Source organism: Gallus gallus, chromosome 28, assembly GCF_016699485.2.
Source record: "Gallus gallus isolate bGalGal1 chromosome 28, bGalGal1.mat.broiler.GRCg7b, whole genome shotgun sequence".
Classification (NCBI taxonomy): Eukaryota; Metazoa; Chordata; class Aves; order Galliformes; family Phasianidae; genus Gallus; species Gallus gallus.
In genome coordinates, this window is record NC_052559.1 from 1,832,458 (window position 1) to 1,838,522 (window position 6,065).

Here is a 6,065-nt window from a genome sequence, read left to right on the forward strand (position 1 = left end):
CGGGGCTGGGGCGGGTATGGCTGTTTGGGGTGAGGCTGCGGGGAGGGGGGACACCCCCAGGGATGGGGTCTCATCTCAGCCCTGTGTGCAACGCTGCCCAAACGCTCCGGGCTGGGAATGCAGAGGGAGCCTCAATACAGCCGAAATTCAGCCCCGCCGCCTGGTTGGTTATGGGGTGGGCGGCACCGCTGCCGGCCCCACTGAGCGGAGGGTGGGTGTTGTGATCCCCACGGCTCTGCAGGCCCTCCTCGTGGGGCACGGTTTGGGAGTGACGGAGCTCACGGCTGCCCCTACAGCCCCGCGGGGAGCAGGGAACGCTCCCCATGGGAACGCTCCCCGTGTGCTCCTTATGGGGTGGGATCGGCGGAGGGCTGAATGTGGGTTTGCTCCGCATTTCTGCTCATCTCAGCGCCAGTGGGAATGCAGCAGAGCGGACAGACTGCAAAGCGCCGATGGTCGGCGGGAGAGCGCTGCTCCTCTTGCAGTGACCGACACCACATCTGCTGCCCCATCCACCCCATCCACCCCATCCACCCCATCCACCCCATCCATCCCATCCCATCCCATCCACCCCATCCATCCCATCCATTCCATCCACCCCATCCACCCCATCCACCCCACCCCATCCCATCCCATCCATCCCATCCCATCCCATCCCATCCCACCCCATCCACCCCATCCCATCCCATCCCATCCCATCCCATCCCATCCCATCCATCCCATCCCATCCCATCCCATCCATCCCATCCCATCCCATCCCATCCCATCCCATCCCATCCCATCCCATCCCATCCCATCCATCCCATCCCATCCCATCCCATCCCATCCCATCCATCCCATCCCATCCCATCCCATCCCATCCCATCCCATCCCATCCCATCCCATCCATCCCATCCCATCCCATCAATGTCATCCCACCCCATTCATCCCATCCATCCCATCCATCCCACCCCATCCCATCCCATCCCATCCATCCCATCCCATCCATCCCATCCATCCCACCCCATCCCATCCCACCCCACCCACCCCTCCCACCCCCCTCTGCCCCCCCCGCTCTGTCGGTTGGGACCCCCCCATCTCAGCCCTGCAGACTCATTGCCTTCCATTCAAAGGCCGCGATGTTCTCTCATCCCTCCGCTGCCCCTCCCCAGCAGAGCGCCGGATGGGGTTGTGGGGCTGCAGCGCCTCTCGGCCTGCAGAGCTGTGGGGCCGACGCCGTGAGGGGGTGGGGGCGCTCAGTTCACCCCCACGGACCCCACATCTCCACCCCCGCAGCTCTACAACCCCACAACCCCACAACCCCACAGCCCCACAGCCCCACCGCCCCACAGCCCCGCATCCCCTCAGCCCCGCATCCCCACCGCCCCACAGCCCCACTGCCCCACAGCCCCGCAGCCCCACAGCCCCACAGCTCCTCAGCCCTGCAGCCCCGCAACCCCACAGCCCCACCGCCCCGCAGCCCCACAGCCCCGCAGCCCCACAGCTCCTCAGCCTCGCAGCCCCACCGCCCCACAACCCCGCAGTCCCACCGCCCCACAGCTCCTCAGCCCCGCAGCCCACAGCCCCACCGCCCCACAGCCCCGCAGCCCCATGGCCCTGCAGCCCCGCATCCCTGCAGCCCCGCAACCCTGCAGCCCCACCACCCCGCAGCCCCACAGCCCCACCGCCCCGCAGCCCCGCAGCCCCACCGCCCCGCAGCCCCGCAGCCCCGCAGCCCCGCAGCCCCACCACCCCACAGCCCCACCGCCCCACCGCCCCACAGCCCCTCAGCCCCACAGCGCATCCCCACTCCCGCCGTGCTGCCCTGTGCCGCCGGGCCGCCCTCCCGCTGTCACCACGTCGTCCTCTGCCACCATTTCCCGCCGTCCCGCACAGCCGCCCCCCTTCCCTCTCCCCGTCCCATCCCCACCTCAGCTCCGTCCATCAGCGGACGCGGCTCCGTTTCCTGCAGGGCTCCGCTCCGACCCCACCTTTGGCGCCCCCCAAAAGGCTCCTTTTGTCCCATAGCGCCGTGATGGGCTTTGCGGTGTCGGTGTGCGATGGGTCGGATCCAACGCGGGGCACCGAATGTGGGCTGTTGGGGCAGAGCTGCTGCGGGTGGGGGCCGCAGTGCTGCGCGGCCGTGGGGCGTATGGGGCCGCTATGGGGCTGGGGGCTGCTGCGGCTGCACTGGCCCCGTTATGGGTTTGTAGGGCTGCTTATGGGCTTGTAGGGCTGCTTATGGGCTTGTAGGGCCGCTCATGGCTTTGTAGGGCCATGGGTCTATGGGGCTGGTTAAGAGCTTGTAGGGCTGTTCATGGGTTTGTAGGGCTGCTTATGGGCTTGTAGGGTTGCTCATGGCTTTGTAGGCCCATGGGCTTGTAGGGCTGCTTATGGGTTTGGAGGGCCATGGGTTTGGAGGGCTGCTTATGGGCTTGTAGGGCTGCTCATGGCTTTGTAGGGTCATGGGTCTATGGGGTTGGTTAAGGGCTTATGGGGCTGTTCATGGGTTTGTAGCGCCATGGGTTTGTAGGGCTGTTCGTGGCTTTGTAGGGCCATGGGTTTGTAGGGCTGCTTATGGCCTTGTAGGGCTGCTCATCAGTTTGTAGGGCCATGGGTTTGTAGGGCTGGGTATGGCTTTGTAGGGCCATGGGGCTATGGGGCTGGTTAAGGGCTTTTAGGGCTGTTCATTGGTTTGTAGGGTTGGTTATGTGTTTGTAGAGCCATGGGTCTGTGGGGCTAGATATGGGCTTGTAGGACTAGTTATGGGTTTATAGGGCTGGTTTGGGCTTGTAGGGTTGGTTATGGGTCTGTAGGGCTTCTCATGGGTTTGTAGGGCCATGGGTTTGTAGGGCTGGTCATGGGTCTGTAGGGCTTCTCATGGGTTTGTAGGGCCATGGGTTTGTAGGGCTGGTCATGGGTCTGTAGGGCTTCTCGTGGGTTTGTAGAGCTGTTCACGGGTTTGTAGGGCCATGGGTCTATGGGACTGGTTAGGGGCTTATAGGGCTGTTCATGGGTTTGTAGGATTGGTTATGGGTTTGTAGGGCTGCTCATGGGCTTGTAGGGCTTCTCATGGGTTCACTGGCCCAGTTATGGGCTTGTAGGGCTTGTTATAGGTTTATAGGGCTGGTTATGGGTCTGTGAGACTGCTCATGGGTTTGTAGGGGCATGGGTTTGTAGGGCTGCGTATGGGTCTGTAGGGTTGGTTATGGGGTTATAGGGCTAGTTATGGGTTTGTAGGGTTGGTTATGTGTTAGAAGTGTTGGTTATGGGTTTGTAGGGCCATGGGTCTATGGGGCTGCTTATGGGCTTGTAGGGCTGTTCATGGGCTTGTAGGGATGGTTATGTGTTTGAAGTGTTGATTATGGGTTTGTAGGGCCATGGGTTTGTAGGGCTGGTTATGGGTCTGTGGGGCTGGTTATGGGTCTATAGGGCTGTTCATGGGTTTGTAGGACTGGTTATGTCTCTGTGGGGCTGCTCATGGTCTTGTAGCACTGCTCATGGTTTTATCGGTCCAGTTATGGGTTTATAGGTTCGGCTATGGGTCTGTTGGTCCGGTTATGGGTTTATAGGTCCGGTTATGGGTCTGTTGGTCCAGTTATGGGTTTATAGGTCCACTCATGGATTTATCGGCTCAGTGATGGGTTCATTGGTAGGGTTATGGATTTACCCATCTGGTCACGTATTTATCCGTCCAGTTGTGGGTTTATCAGTGCGGTTGTAGATCTATCGGTTATGGGTTTAATGCTCCACTCATGGACTTATAGGTCCGGCCAGGGCTTATCGGTCCGGTCATGGCTTTATTGGTTATGGGTTCAGAGACCTGGGCATGGGTTTATCGGTCCAGTTATGGGTTTATCGGTCCAGTTATGGGTTTATTGGTCCAGTCATGGGTTTATTGACCCAGTTATGGGTTTATCAATCCAGTTATGGGTTTATTGACCCAGTTATGGGTTTATTGATCTAGTAAAGGGTTTATTGGTCCAGTCATGGGTTTATCGATCCAGTTATGGGTTTATCAATCCAGTCATGGGTTTATTGATCCAGTTATGGGTTTATTGATCCAGTTATGGGTTTATCGGTCCAGTTATGGGTTTATTGATCCAGTTATGGGTTTATCGATCCAGTAATGGGTTTATTGATCCAGTTATGGGTTTATCGGTCCAGTTATGGGTTTATCGATCCAGTAATGGGTTTATCGATCCAGTAATGGGTTTATTGATCCAGTTATGGGTTTATCGGTCCATTCATGGGTTTCTCCACCCGGTTATGGATTATTGGCCCATGACGGCTGTGTAGGTCCGGTCATGGCTTTATCGGGTCCGGTTATGGATTTACCCATCAGCTCCCGGATCCAACGGTCCATCTGGGGGTTGGTTGGTTGGGTTGTGGGTTTATCGGTCCAGCCGTGAGTTTATCCCTTTGGATATGGATTTATCAGTCCGGTTATGGGTTTATCCATCCGGTCACGGATTGATCGGTCCCATTATGGATTTGTAGGTCCAGCCATGGATTTGTAGGTCCGGTTATGGGTTTATCCATCCGGTCACGGATTGATCGGTCCCATTATGGATTTGTAGGTCCAGCCATGGATTTGTAGGTCCGGTTATGGGTTTATCCATCCGGTCACGGATTGATCGGTCCCATTATGGATTTGTAGGTCCAGCCATGGATTTGTAGGTCCGGTTATGGGTTTATCCATCCGGTCACGGATTGATCGGTCCCATTATGGATTTGTAGGTCCGGTTATGGGTTTATCTCTCCGGTTATGGATGATTTACGGCTCTGAGGGTGTGGGGTTGGGCGACACACGGAGCACTGATGCGCTTTTGAGGTTTCTTTGGCCTCAGCGCTGGCACAGCCCTTCGTCCCATGGCCGAGGTTGGGGTTGACCCCTCGGTGGCTGCGGAGCCGACACAGCGCCGCCCCATTGGGGTGGATGTGGGCTCAGGGTTGGGGGGTGGGGGGGGACGGCGGTGCCATCGGTCGGTGCTGCAGAGTGGGGCTGAGCCGTGCCGGGAGCCATGGACTGCTCCATCGGCGGCCCCGATCAGCCCCAATCAGCCCCAATCAGCCCCACTCAGCCCCAATCAGCCCCGATCAGCCCCGATCAGCCCCAATCAGCCCCACTCAGCCCCAATCAGCCCCGATCAGCCCCGATCAGCCCCAATCAGCCCCACTCAGCCCCAATCAGCCCCGATCAGCCCCAATCAGCCCCGATCAGCCCCACTCAGCCCTGATCAGCCCCGATCAGCCCCGGAGTGGGGCCGATACCCGAAGGACCATTTCGGTTCCCGGGAAGAAGAAATGTTTCATTGAGGGCCCCCATCACGGCGGGGTGTGGGGCTGGAGAAGGGGACCCCCCCCCTGGGCACGGCCCGTGGCACCGCACGCCGGTGGTTTTGGGGCGCCCCCGCCCTGGGGAGGGGTTTGGGGTTACCCCCGGCACTGCTGCTTTTCCGGAGGTGCTGCGGTGGGGAAAACGAAAGCAGTGGGTGCCGATGCGTGGCGGGGCACAGTGTGTGGGGGGGGGGCTCTCCTGCAGCCCCCCATATCCCCCCCTCACTTCGGGTGGGGTTGGGCCCCGCGGCGCTCACACACGGCCCCGTTTCCCCCGCGCTGCCTCAGTTTCCCCATCTGCAACGTGGGGGTGAAGGGTCCCAACCCCCCCCCCCATTAAAAGCCCCCTCGGGATCCCCCCCAGCCGATGAGCGCAGAGCCCCCACTGCGCCCCCCAGCAGAGCAGGGTGGGATTATGGGGGGAAAGGGAAGGGCTGCCCCGCGGGGAAGGAGGGGGGGGCGCTGTGGGGGGCTCAGCAGCCGCTCCTTCCTTCGGCCCCCGTCTATTTTGGGGTTACGTCCACGAAGATCGCACACACATATGTGACGTTGAGGTGTTTCCCCCCCCCGTTTTACGGTCTGCTGTCCGATTTTGCCTCTCCAGGTGACACCGTGGGGGGGGGGGGGGTTTAGGACAGGTGTCGCTGCGGGCAGCCGGAGCCGTTCGCCGCCGAACCGAACGGTGCACCCCGAATAAAGGGCCGGGGGGTCCCCGCAGGTGGACGTGCGGTCGGTCTGCGTGCGCC